The 14,451-nt window shown below is 39.0% G+C and overlaps 1 protein-coding gene across 5 annotated transcripts in view; it reads left to right on the top strand.

Annotated features, from left to right (window-relative positions):
* LOC125457732 (SPRY domain-containing SOCS box protein 1-like) overlaps nucleotides 1-14,451 on the top strand; it is a 178,115-nt gene that overhangs the window by 62,798 nt on the left and 100,866 nt on the right. The window contains exons 1-2 of one of the 5 annotated variants that reach the window (XM_048542313.2): nucleotides 8,513-8,652; nucleotides 9,510-9,575. The exons of 3 other annotated variants lie outside the window; for them this stretch is intronic. The gene's annotated coding sequence lies outside the window, so the exon portion shown is untranslated. Of the gene's footprint in view, nucleotides 1-8,512; nucleotides 8,653-9,509; nucleotides 9,576-14,451 lie in introns of those variants that run through there. One more of the 5 variants, XM_048542312.2, reaches the window with a different exon arrangement.

The following is a 14,451-nucleotide window of genomic DNA, read 5'->3' as shown; positions in this document are numbered from 1 at the left end:
TAAGATACTATAACATGCCAAAAGTACTCCCAAAAAAAAAGCCAAGGTGAAAATTGGGAGAGCGAATGAGATACAAGTATGAGAAAGAGACTAAATAAAGGTTACTAGAAAAGAGTGAGGGCAGAGTTGGCTTGTAAAGGAAAAGTACTTTGGGAAACAAATGGGATTAAAGAATGGTAAGTCCCTTGGATGGAGTGGGTTGCCTCCTAAGATATTAAAGGACAGACTGCCGTTGCGATAGACATTACATTGGACAGGCAGGAAGGAAACTGGCCACAAGAATACATGAACACCAACTAGCAACAAAAGGACACAACCAATGGTCACTCGTTTTCATTCACATGGATAAGGAGGGCCACCAGTTCGATTGGGACAACGCCAGGATCCTAGGACAGGCCAAACAGAGACAAGCACGGGAATTTCTGGAGGCTTCCTTCTCCACCGAGAAGGCCATCAATAAACGCGTAGAATTAGACCCTGTGTATATACTACACTGCAAGGAAAAAACGGAAATGAGCTCATCATCTCCAACGGACCCCAGAGTTTAAATACCAAGCAGAAAAACGCAACAGTGCTTCATCGGAGGCTGTACGGATGTTACCCAGCAAGGTAATGAAACATCTGCGAATTAGCGATCCAACCACAGCATCCACAACCTGAGCTGCAAATTTATTCAAAAACCTTTAAAGTTAGCATATTTCAAGTTGGGGTGGTAAATGTCTTGGAGTGGAAATTTCAGGTGTGATTTGCCCACTTTTCTGCTGCCCATGTCCCTTTTAAAGGTAGTGATCTGTATGTGGAACCTTGGTGAATTTTTGCATTAAATCTTAATAGATGCTACACACTGCAGCTACTAAACAGTGGTGGAGGGATGGAATGTTTAAAGGTGTGGTGCCAAATCAGGAGCTGCTTTGTCTTGGATGGTGTCAGGGTTCTTGAGTGTTGTTGGGCCTGCACTCATCCGAGCAATTCGGAAATATTCCATCACACCAGTTATTTGTGCCCTGTAGATTTGAAGTGTATTTGCTGCAGGATTTCAAGCCTTTGATCTGTGCTTGTAGCATAATATTTATATGGCTGATCCAATTCACTTTCTGGTCAGTTGTAATCTTAAGATGTTGATAGTGATGGTAATGCCATTGAATATCAAGGGGTATTGTTAGATTGCTGGTGGTGGTCATTGCCTGGTACATGTGTGCTTCTGTTCCTTACCACTGGTCAGTCTAAAACTGGCAATTGTCTGGGTCTTAGTTCATTTGGATGTGGACTGCTTAATTATTTGAGGGTGCTCAGAATTCTCTATACCGCAGCATTTTGAAGTCCTCCTCCTCCCCCACTGCCCCTCCCTTCCCATTTGAAATATATTTTGTTTTTTTCATTCTTCCCACAAAATTTGGCAACTTTAGTTTCCCGCAATATGTTCATTCTGTCAATATTTAGTCAATATGTTGGCGACTGCAATATATTGCAATCATGTCATCCAGGTATTTAATGTAATTGATATATAGTTAAATTAGTGCTTTTGCATTGACCTTTTCTCAAATCTTTTGTCTAAATGGTTGCTTTGTAGAGCTGCTGTTATCTCTGCATTCACCGGAAAATGACTGTGTTCCCCAAGATGCATTTAAATGTCTTGTTTTGCATTTACCGACAGGTTGTTTAAATCATTTGATGACAGCTCCCTAAGGTGATATATTTCTTTCTGGAAGGCCTGAAACAAACTTGCATGTGCCTGGTTCTCTTCCCTTGGTATGATGGCAGTTTCCTTTTAGCTAATTCAGTAATACTAATGCAGCATAAGATGTTATATGTCAGCAGTTGCCACCAATTCCAGGAACACAGCATGCTTCAGTGAGATGAACAATTCCGTGGCACATCGCTTTTCCATGTCATGTATTTTGTCCTTTGACCATGTGCATTTAGAATATTCTTGTTTCGGAATCAAAAGATTTTTGAGTTGTAATTTTGGTTGGATAGGGTATTGTTTAAGATGAAACAGTATTTGTTTTACATTGATTTTCATTATCTTTTGTATAAAATTTCACAGCATACCTGGACAGTTGTCACAGCACACGAATATATTACCCAACCCATTTGAAAATCGTGGTGGTGTAGGACAAAAAGATGTTGTCACTGGAAAGATGAGATCATATTAATAAATTTTAGATATATAAAATGTTTAATAAAATTAGACACCATTGGCATGAGTCACTGGATTTTAGTATTCATATCCTAATTGTTAATATTATTTCATTTTTGCAGAGTTATATTTCACTGTTGACAAAGAGTCCACTATCCAGAAGTTTTCTATTCTTTTCTGAAGTACTGACCAACTTCAGTGCTTCCCAACATTATATTTGAGACAATTGAAATATAATGTGATTTTCCTGGATTTTACACAGCCCTCACCCTCCAAGTTATCTTTTTGATTTCCCCTTTGTAGAGGACACGCCAAATGAGAGGCTTTTTAAGTTAACCCTTTGTTCTTTCTGTTCCATGTTTAATTAGACCTGCTGTAATGCCAGCTAATGCATTTCTAAACTCCCTTGCTTGTGGAAGGTACTTTTTTTGGATAGCTGAGTGAGTTTGTCTAGCTACTCAAAAACAGGAATGAAAGCAAAATGTTGTGGTTGCTGCATGGAGATCTAGAATAAAACAAACTCCTATTTGGTAATGTTTGTGGAGAGGGAAGAGAAAGCAATTGGACTCATCATTGGCCTGGAACTTCAATGGTAAGGTGGTCATGGCAACAGTGTAAATAGGAGTGCCACATCGGGAAGATGCACAATTTCCAATGCATTTCAACCACTGGCAATTGCCAGTTGAAGCTTCTAATAAGCAATTAGCCAGTGTCTGAAGTCCCCTACAAAAGTCAACAAATCTGAGTAAATAGCCAGGAAAGGTGAGATGAATTAAAGCTTGCTGTAGCTCCTGAGTAATTATAAAACTCATCCACTAACTCCTGGATGACTCCTCAACTTCAACAATGCTACCTGCTCAGGCCTGACCCAACAGTTAAATCCCCAATCATCTGAACCTGACATCTATGAGATCCAGGCCCCAAACCGACCAAATCCTTGCACTGCTTCTCCTTAAGATGCCACATTCCCCGTTACCCCTCCAAATTTGATCCAGCACCTGGCCCTCTCACAGGCACCTAACATCCACAACCCCCCCACATGCTTCCCATACTGACTCCCCCTCCCCCACCTGTCTATATTCCCATTCTCTCTTCTCAGCCGCAAAAGTACCCCGACGGCTGGAAGTCCATGACCAGACTCGATCCAATGCCTAACCTAGACCTACCCTAAATACTCAACCACTTACCTACCAGCCTATTTACATTCCTCATGCATCAACAAACATCTCCGCCCCACAATTTCCATCGCTGACCTAGCACTCAACATGCCTTAGTTATTATGCACACTTATCAACTCTCGGCAGTACTGGAACTAGCTAGTGCCTTTAAGTCCTGGAATAGGGCAGGAACTGCCTTGGTGGCGGTGGAGGAGGGGGATGCGCTGTAGGAAAAGGATCATGGTCTCAATGTTGATGCACTTCAATGTGGCACTGTGTGGGCTCCTAAACTAGCCGGACTGCTTCACCTGAGAAGGTTTCTGGCTTGGATGTTTTCATGGTAAATGTGTATATTTGTTTTCCCTGTTCAGCATTGGAAATAGGGCTCTCAACCCTGATTGGGAATTGTGGGCAGATAACTCTTTTTCTGTCTCCCCACAGATACTACCAGACTTGCTGAGTTTCTCAAGCACTTTGTTTTTAATTAGAAATAGAAATTGTTTTCATTAAACTAGAGAAGGGGATGTTTAATTGGTGTTGAAAATCATGACATGTCTTGACAGAATAAGTCAGAACAAAGCTAGTAGCAGATGGGTAAGTGATCGAAGGATGTCAATTTAAGGTACTGCCTAAAGATCTGGAATTAAGCAAGATAAGGAGAATTATTTTTGTGCAAACTATCATATGGGATACGTGACTTAAAAAGCTTTAGAAGCTAATTCATTCCTAATTTTGAAAAGGGCATTGAATAGATATTTGAAATGGACAACTTTTGAAGGATGATGGCGAAAATGCAAGGATGTGCAATTAACTGGGTAGCTTGTTCAAAGGGCTGGAACAGGCGTTACTGAACATATAACTTCCTTCCTTCTGTGCTAGTGGCAAACTGCAATCCTATGGAGCAGCTGAAACATTTAGACAATGAAGATCCTAATACCTGCTGAGGAAGAGTGTTTTCAACTGGGTGGGTTGTTGATTTGCTATGGTCATGTGCACATTTGATTAGGGGGCAGAGAATTCAACCTGCCATCTCACATCTGATCATTATTTGCCAATTCCTGATAGGTCTGTATGTAGGAGGGAAAATATTAAGCTCAATTGTCATTCCCTGACTTGTCAATAGCCCACCAGCACTTACACACAAGTGATTCTTCACTTCTGTAAAGGAACCAAAGCCCAACAACAGTCAATAATGTTAGATGAGGATGTGGATGTGTTAGTAGAAAAACAGTTCTGAAAGGTCGTTACCTATACCACCTCCATTAAAATTTCCGTCACTAGTGTAGACTGTTCAGTTTCTTGTTCAGATATAGCTATAAGCAGCTGCTCCATTCTCCTTATTTTTGACTCCACAACAGAAATGCCTAATGTACCAATATTACGTTGTTTGCTTCCCAAAAGTTTAAAAACAATCCCACTTCAGACCAAAAATACTGGAGCTTTTGTGTATTTCTTGCTGCTCTCCATGTGGCTGGTAGATTGATTGCTACTTGATACACGACTGCAGGCAGCAATGAATTGTGGCACCCCAGATGTGCATTCTTGTAACACTTAGTTTATCTTTCTTTATGAGTAATATAACAAAGCAGCTAGTGTTTCCTCACAAATCATGCTTGCATCGCTTTAAACTGTATGCTAGTATTCAGATTTTTGTATGAGACATTGTGAAATGATGTCACACAAGTGTCCTGTTCATTTTACAATCCCCATATTGAGCTTTGTCTTTGCGCACCCAAGATCTGGAATAGCTCCAGTCATTAAAAAAACAATGTAGTACTTAAACTAATATGATCAGTGAGTTTACAGTTAAGATTACGAAACAGAGGATTTTTGCTGCACTATGTACTTATGGAACTTCTTTTCAGTACACCACGCATTGAAACTTGCTATCCTGTAAATGAAAGAGAAAATAAGATATGTCTTTGTCTAAAGTGTAATTGTGATGTTTCATGATCAGCAGAAATAGTCTGTGACTTATGATGTGGGGAGAAGAAGGTCTTCAGCTTGTTGAGATGTCAGAGTTCACTATGTTGTGCATACAATGTGAAATGTTCAAAGCACAACTTGGAATATTTGTATTGCAGAAAAGCAAAGTGCGTTAAAATGGTGTTAACTTGGCATAATGAGATTAAAAATCAGTAGTTGAGAACTGCAAAAGAGGCTATCATGATGTGTGGAATGCTACGTAATCAAATAAAAATATTATCTGATAACGCTCAATAATTCAAACTATCTAATGTGAGTCATGACTATTATAAATTGTTTTTATTCTTTCACTTTCCTTGCAAAGGAGGTGGTTTCCCCCTTCTATTTGATAATTGTATAATGAAAAGCAAACAGCTGTGCATTTATGAATAAAGGCAGCTTATTTCTGCTGTCTTGTGTACACTTTCTAGTGTGACATTTTAATTTGGATATCAACCAGCCAGTCTTTATGATCATTGCAGTATAGTTGGGGCTGTCCCATAAGCTCCTTGCTGGCTAGCAGATGGAAAACTGCTTGCTTGGCTTGGTGATCTGAACAGCAGAAAACATAGGTACTTCCAGCAACATTTCAAAATACTGCTGTAGCGTGCAAGCTTTTCATGTAAAAACAGGAACTGAAAAAGGCCATACGGTGTCTCAAACCATCTTTGCCCTTTTATTAAGATCGTGGCTTAGCTTCTTGAGTATTTTCCTACTCTGTCTCCATATTCCTTGGCTCCCTAGTATTCAAAAAATCTCAGTTTGTAACAAAAGCTTTGTCAGGCCAGCAGATGCAGTATCACACTACTTGCCTATTTAGTATAATAAAGTAGTGGTTAAGAGACACTGTTTTCCCTTCTGCAGAGATTAGAACTCGAGTGCTATAATTTCAGGATAGGGATGGCCATTTTGGACTGAAGTGAGAGTGCAAAGCAAGGATTGCTTTATGACTGATGGGCTGTAATTAGCTGATTTGGATTTGTCCTGCCTTTTCTGTACAGGACATACCTGGGCAAGTTTCCATATTGTCAGGAAGATGCCAGTGTATTAACTGCACTGAGAAGAGCAGATCTGGAATAGCTCCTGTCATTGTTTTTTTTAATGTAGTACTTAAACTAATAAGGAAGTGGCAAGTTCTGGAGCACTAGTCTTCTGTACTATTGCCAGAATGTTGTCAGTGCAACAGCCTTTGCAATATCCAGTGCCTTGATGGTTGCTACTTGAACTGACAACATCAGGAGAGGACGTGCCCTCACTTCCCATTCTCCTTGCCAGTCTTGTTTGTGCTCTGTGATCCCCTCTTGCTCCTTACTCTGTGACTAGAGCTCCTAGCTGCTACATCACTGAAAGGTAATGGCATATTTTAATTGCAGTCATCAGCCAGTGACCACCATGGCAAAGGACAGAGATTCATAGTTACTCTTGTATTTGTCTCAATTCTAGTTCAGCATATTTGCAAATTAAGCTGTTAGGTAGCAATGAATGTACTGGATTAAATATAAAATTATTTTCAATCTAGTCCTAAGAATTGGATTCACAACACATGCTTAATTAAATTAAAACTGATAAAACATTTCAGTAAACTGAGTGATTTGTCACAGTGAATTGTTTGAAATTCCACTTTATGTACAAAGTGATGCAAAGACATTGGTAAATTATGTTAATTTTCCAATGCTTGATTTCCTTAAGTCCATTTGTGGTAATCATGAATCTTAAGTGGTTTTGTGACATAACGAAGTGTTTATTTTACAATTGCATTGAATCTTCTATATGTTAGAGGTGTTTAGCTGACAAGCTTTTAAATTCAAAATGTGTGGTTTAAGAATTTTGAAAACTTTGTGAATCCAAGTATCAGGATAGATCACTTGTAGAACATTGAATCAATTACAATTATTCAAGTGTTATGCACATTTGTTAAAGTGGTCTACAGTGCACCTGGTGACGCACACTATTTGCTATAGATTTTATATCCAACCTTTCACTCATGAAGGGATGACCTAGGCTTATCCTTGCAGGTGCCTTGGCATGAATCCAAAGATTAGTTGCACATGACAGTCAGTTTAAGTGATTTGCGATGCACCATATGTGCTGTATAACCTGTCTGTCTCAGCCTCGTTGCCCCTTCTCCTTGTTCCTCCCAAACTAAATTTTTTAAGTCAACCAACAAAACTACATTGTCTAAGAAACATACTTTGTCTATATAATGTTGATAACTGATGTTATATATTCTAGTGCTTATTGTTACATCGAAACACATTTGGAATAAGTATAGGAATATAGAATGGTAATTCCATGTGAGTACTGTGGTTTTTAAAAAATGTTTAATGCAGAAGTTTATGGTTCATAAAGATGTGTTCACAATTCGCACAGAATCCATTCTAAGGATCTTTTGACTTATCTTGAACATTTATTCTTTAAAAAAGCAATGCTTAGTTTCCCTCTTTCTCCTGAAATATGGGTTTATTTGTCTTCAAGATTTTTAAAATAAAATTCTTATTTAACTGCAAGCAATTTTCTTTCAAGAGGTTTTAAAGGTAAAAATGTGCTTTGACTTTAACTGACTAATCTTTTTATTTTAACTTTTTAGGGAATGTTTCCTGTTTTATGAAATAAGTTTAATACAAATTTTACTTTGCGAAAGCAGTGAGCGTTGATAGGGTCAGTTTATTTTGACTGTTGGCCCTTATTCATTGTTAAACATATGTTTACCAAATTATTTGGAATGTTTTTGTTCCTGAATATAATCTATTGCTGCTTGGAATACATTGTGCACATTCTGCTCTCATTTTATTGTTTGCCATCTGTCCTGACGTCTGCTGGCTGAAGGAACCTCCCCTAATGTGCACTTCTGTAATTAGATTCCTGTGACGCCTCTCAAAGTAGAAACAATGGGCAGCTTTTGTCCTGCACATCAATGCGGCCTCAAGGTGGCAATTCATATCCTTGCCAAGCTGGTGTGTTGCAGACAGCCCCAGATGGCTTCCTGCAGTGGGGCTTCAGTGTTGCAAGATCATTGTCCAGCTTTAGGAGCACCATTTGGTCTCCATTTTAGTAATCAGTGTGGCGCACATGTAGACTTCTGTGAGCATATTGGTTTCCAGGGTGTGCATGGCATAAAGAAAAATGTTCTGTCACCAAGTTATTTTTAAATCTGTCTGCAGACCTAGGGCGGCAAGCCTGTGTGTAGTGTTTGGAGAAAGGGGCGTCACCATCTGTTCTTCATTCCCAGATCAGTGGATTAGTAGCCCTATGTGATGAGATCAGCTAGATCAGCTTACAGGGCATTGCACTCTCTTCATCTGGAGACTTCTCCATCTGGACTGTTGTTCTGTTTCTCACTGAAAGCAAGGCTTTTAAACTGATCAAGGCTCCTGTTTACTGTAATGGAAGGTACAGGCTTTATCAAAAGTGATCTGTGACATATACCTTGATAGCGATGTTCAGGCTGCAAGCTTTTTTTCTCACTAGCCTATCTGTATCTGCCTGACTGGCTTTACACTGAGCAAGGAAGTACTTCTGCCTTTTTTGTTTGCTGCTGATTGCTGCACAGACATGCATTTCCAACAGCTTCTGCACCGCAAGTTAAGTTGGTTTGGAATTCTCCTCCCCCCCGCCTCCCTCCCTCCCTCCCTCCCTCTCCCCGCTTCCCTCCCTCCCTCCCTCCCTCTCTACCCCCCCTTCTCTCTCTCTCTCTCTCTCTCTCTCTTTCTCTTTTCCCCCCCCCCTTCCCTACAAGCTTTTCCCCATTGTGTTTCTCTGAACTGCTTTTCCTGTTTAAATCAGTGTGCTTGCTCCTTGTTAGTGTTTTTTTTTCTAAAAAGTATTTTAATGAGTTAGGTCTATTTCTGTGGACAGGCTGTATGTGCGCCTTCTCATTCAATTCAGAAATAATGATTAAGATATTTCTTTTTAATCTAACATTATCCTTTCAAAAGCTAATCTTTGTCACATATACAGTTACTTCTGTCATGCAAATGTAGAATAATAATACAACTAATTATTGGATGTAAACAATTTATCTTTGGCATTTGTTTGGATTTTTCTGTTGAAAAGATGAATCCTGTTTGTCAAGTCAAATCTGTAATCTTGTGACAATCATCCCAAAACAGTGCTGCAACACACTTGTGGCAAAGATGCATGAGTCAAACAAAGTATTATCATTGTTAAAATGAATTTGGCAAGATTTGTTTATCTGTAGCACATGAAGGATACACTGATTACCAAGGTTTTATTTATGACTGTTGCAGCAATATTTGGGTGCAGAAAGACCGACCTATTTGTATCTCAGCTGTTTGATCTGCAGTTAATGTGAGGTCAGTACTAGCAATTTAAAAGTCACAAATTTAACTTCTTGTAAGTATTTGTGTTGTAATCTGACATTCTGAAAATGATATAAAGCCTGAATGATTGATTATGTTGTAAATGTGCTTTAGAGAAGTAAATTGTTCAGAAAGGGATGAATAGCCTAGAACCTTATGTGGCCTGGCCTACATGTGACTCCAGATCCACAGCAATGTTGTTGACCCTTAACTGCCCTCTATGCAGTTAGAGGTGGGCAACAAATGCTGGCCTGGTCAGTGACATCCACATTCCATGAATATGTATTTAAAAACTAAACAAGAACGTTATGCTGGAACTGTATAAAACTTCAATTAGTCCACAACTGGAGTACAATGTGTAGATTAAAAAAAAACAAAAAGAACTGTGGATGCTGTAAATCAGGAACAAAAACAAAAGTCGCTGGATAAGCTCAGCAGGTATGGCAGCGTCTGTGGAGGGGAAAGCAGAGCTAACGTTTTGGGTCCAGTGACTGGGTCTGAGTTCTGAGGAAGGGCCACCGGACCCAAAATGTTAACTCTGTTTTCTCTTCCACCAATGCTGCCAGACCTGCTGAGCTTCTCCAGTAACTTTGTTTTTGCTCCTGGAGTACATGTGTAATCTGGTCACCACATAATATGAAGGATGTCACTGCACAAGAGGGCATGATGAGATTTATTGGGATGTTGCTGAGGTTGAGTGTCTGATCTATGAGGAAAGATTGGATTGGCTGAAGTTGTCTTCCTTTGAGCAACAAAGCTTGAGAGAGTACTGATCAAGAGATCTATAAGATGATGAGGGGTATAATTAGGGTGGATGGGAAGGCATTTTTTCCATTTAGTGGGGTTAATAACCAGAAGCCATAGATTGAAGGTCTGAGGTAGAAGACAGTTGAGGAAAATTTTGTTCATTCAGAGGGTGTGAGAGTCTCTATCTCACCCTTTTTAAGGCAGTGATTGCATCAGAAACTCTCACCACTTAAGCAGTGTTTAGGTTTTCACTAGTGTAGCCACATCCTAAAGGGCAATGGGCAAAAGCAAGAAGAAGGAGTTAGTATAGTCAGATCCAATGTCGGAGGCATGGTAAGTAGGTTTGCAGACGACACCAAAATTGGTAGCAGAGTAGACAAATAAAGAGGGCTTTGTGGGATTACAAAGAGATCTTGAACAAATGGGTCAATGGATTGAAAAACGGATAGAGTTTGGTCTGGATAAATGCGAGGTATTGCATTTTGGTACAACAAGAGTTGGGCTTGTACAATTGATGGTAGAGCATTTTTAGTATTGTACAGATAGATCTAGAGGTGCAGGTAAATAATTCTTTGAAGTTTGTGTCACATACAGACAAGGTAGTTAAAAAGGCATTTGGCACGCTTGTCTGAATTGCTCAGTTCCTTGTGTACAGGAATTGGGAAGTCATGTTGAGGTTGTATAGGACATTGGTAAGGCTTCTTCTGGAATACTACATCCAGTTCTGGTCACCCAGTCATAGGAAGGATATTAACAAACTTACAGGGGTTCAGAAGAAATTTACCAGGATGTTATTGGGTATGGAAGGGTTTGAGTTAGAAAGAAAGGCTGGATAGGCTGGGACTTTTTTCACTGGAGTGTGGGAGAGTGAGAGGTGATCTTGTAGAAGTTTACAAAATGATGAGAGATATAGATATAGTTACTGGTAGGGCTTTCTTTTCCCTGGGATGGGGGATTTCAAGACTAAGGGACACATTTTTAAGGTGAGAGTGATTTTAAAAAAGACATGGGTATTTTTTTTAAGAGGGTGGTTTGCATATGGAATTCACTTCCTGAGGATGTGTTGAAATTGGATACAATTACAACATAAGGCAATTGGATGGATACATGAATAGGAAAGGTTTGGAGGCATATGGGCTTGGAGCAGGTAGGTGGGACTAGTTTTAGTTTAGGATTATGTTCAGCATGAACTGGTTGGACAGAGGGGTCTGTTTCTGTGCTTTGACTCCATGCTGACTGGGACAGGCTCAATGGACTGAAAGGCATCCTTCTGTACTGTAAGCGTCTGAGTGTATGAGACTACATGGATTTCTAGCTAAAAATGCTGAGCTTTAGAATGGGGTGCAGGTGAGGGTGAGCTGCTGTAGATGTTCTTAATGGTGATGTTAACCCAGACTACAATGTTGGATATTTTTGGGACATTTAATTATCCAAATAACTTCTCTTTTAATATTAATCATGTTTTAAAATTGGTGCATATGAAATCACAAAAGAAACTAGCTCCTCCTTCAAACAAGGTAAGGAATATATGAGGCAGAATGCATCCAGAGGGTTGCTTAAATTCATTTGACTGACTTATGAGAGAAGTCTGTTTCTTGGTTTGCATTAGATTTGCTTATCTTAGAATAGTGATGTAAGTTGTGGTTTAACTTCAAGTTTAAGATTAGGTGGAAAAAGTCTTCTCCTTCATTGATATGTTGACTTTGGCTGAATATTGATTCGAGTTAGAATTGGGGAAGGTCTGGAATGTTCATTTTTGTTTGTGGATGCGCACAAGGCAACTTCACAACCGACATGCAATGTTTAAATCTGAGCTTGTGATCATTACTGTTTGGGTTCTGAGCCAAACAGTTTGTGGCCTTATAATATAGGATTTTGTACCAATGAGTCAGCAATGAAGGAAGATGACATGGTTATGGGTGGAAATGATGGTGTTGTTGAGCAGGAAATTACATTTATCGTTTATGATAGGAATTCTTGGAGAATTAAACTAATATATCTGAAACCTCCCAACACTCATCATTTATAAAGAGCAAACAACTGGATAAGAATTGAAAGTAAATCAGAGTTGCCTTTGCTTTGCTTTGTGATTCGAATTGCAGGCAATATTTCAGACAATATTATAGCTTTCTAGATATCAAATATCTAATACCCTACACTATTGAGGCTCACGCTTGCCTCCTGGCTGAATTATCATAGATAACTGGTACCCATGAGATTATTCAACAAGAAATTCACAATTTCGAGGGGAGTAGCAAGAAATGAAAAAAAATCTTTGGCTTTTTCTGCCTTTCAGCAATGAAAGATTCCCCTGAATCTGGTACAATTTGTACCTTGAATGCACTTTATAACTTCTTTCTTAAAGTTTCTCAAAATGGATTGCAGTAAAATTGAGACCCTGGTTCTCATTAAGTTTATGGTTACTATCAATCTTCTGCACTGAAACTGGTAAAAGAGCTCACTGCACGTCCTTACTCCAACAGACTTCAGAAAATATGCTTGGTATGCTTTATTTTAATGTTAAATGATTCCTGAAAAAAAGATTTTTCACCTTTTACTTGCACGATTTTTGATCCAGACATGGATTTCCTTCATTTTATGTGAGCTTTGTTATAAAATGTTCCTTTTCTTAATCTCAAACTGCCCTGCCCTGGATGTTTCTTGCAAAATATCAGTAGTGTTGCCTATTATTAAGCTGTTCAGTTTTACTGCCTTTCAGGTAAGTGTTTTTAAGTTAATTCCCTATTTTCTAAATTATTAGGGTTGGTTTTCAAATTTCTACTTTTTTTTCCACGAGACTGCAAGTTTAGTAATGGTTAAAAGCATTTTACAGAACATTGTAAGGTGTAAAATATTACAGCAATTCAATTTGACCATGTTGACATGTTTTCCTGCTTGTCATTGGCAGAGTGACTAAATTCAGATTCGAGGAAAATGAAATTGTGCAACAGGTGCTTCTGAAGCCAATAGGGCTAAATACTACTGTAATTTATTACTATTTTAAGTGATTAAATTGAATTGCATCATTAGTTTGTTTGACACAACTTGTGTCTGAGAAACTTGACTGCATTCTTCATTGAAATAATGTTGAAGGTTGAAATGGACTCTGTGAAGGCATTTAACAAAGCACCACATGATATACCTGTTAGCGAAACTGAAATCCATAGAATTAAATGGGCAGTGGCAGTGTGGCTGAGATTGTCCCAGACGTATAAAGCAGAATGTCATGATGAAGGGTATCAAACTAGATATGTGCATAGTAGTGTCCTTCAGACTCATTAAAGTAAAAATATGGAGAAAGTCAGAAGGGCTGGCTATACTTTGCTGTGGAGAGAATAAAAGTTAATCATTCAAGCCCAATGTAACTCATGCTTGATGCATATTGATAACCAGGACTTGGTGTGGTGGTGGGGGGTGTGGGGTGCAGGGGTTGCTGTGGTCAAGAGCAGGAGGAGTGGAATTGTAGAAGTACAGCTGACACAAAACTCGAAAATTTGAGCCACAAATTGCAAATTTTAGGAGGATGTAGACAGAATGTGGTGAAATTGCATTCATATTTTGAGCTAGCTAAAACTAGGGTTTTGTAAAATCTCTGAATCTGTGCAATAATTGAGCATAACTACTTTGACTGGACTGAACCAATGGAGTCCTGTGTTCCTGTATTGGTGGTAGTAATGGTGATGTGGGTTAAAATCCCCTTTTTGTGAGTCTGAGGATGTAAAGACAAACAGCGTTTAATTTCTTTGTCCTACGAATCCCAACTAGAATGAAGAGTTTAGGTAATTCCTCATCAATCACATTGGAAGCTTCACAACTAGAAGTGATTGGGATTGCTTGAACACGTATGGTTTATATGTTTGTATCCTGTTCACCTCCAGTTCATTGGTTGACATAATAAGTTACAACTTTTCACTCTCCCTATGGAAGATTAACCAGAAAATGATCAAACAATGAAGGACAGTGGTATTTTATGCTGTAGCAGCTAGATGAAACTAAGGCTTTAATTTAATGCTGGTCAGCTGATTTACACTGGATTCATGTGATCCTGTTTTCCTGTGCATCTGACAATTTGGACATAATAGAATGTACTGTACCTCTGCCCCAAGCTTTTGCAATTGGGTAA

The sequence above is a fragment of the Stegostoma tigrinum genome, chromosome 14 (genome assembly GCF_030684315.1).
Source record: "Stegostoma tigrinum isolate sSteTig4 chromosome 14, sSteTig4.hap1, whole genome shotgun sequence".
In the NCBI taxonomy this organism is placed as follows: domain Eukaryota; kingdom Metazoa; phylum Chordata; class Chondrichthyes; order Orectolobiformes; family Stegostomatidae; genus Stegostoma; species Stegostoma tigrinum.
Note: the sequence above shows the minus strand (reverse complement) of the source record. Positions and strands in the feature narration are given on the sequence as shown.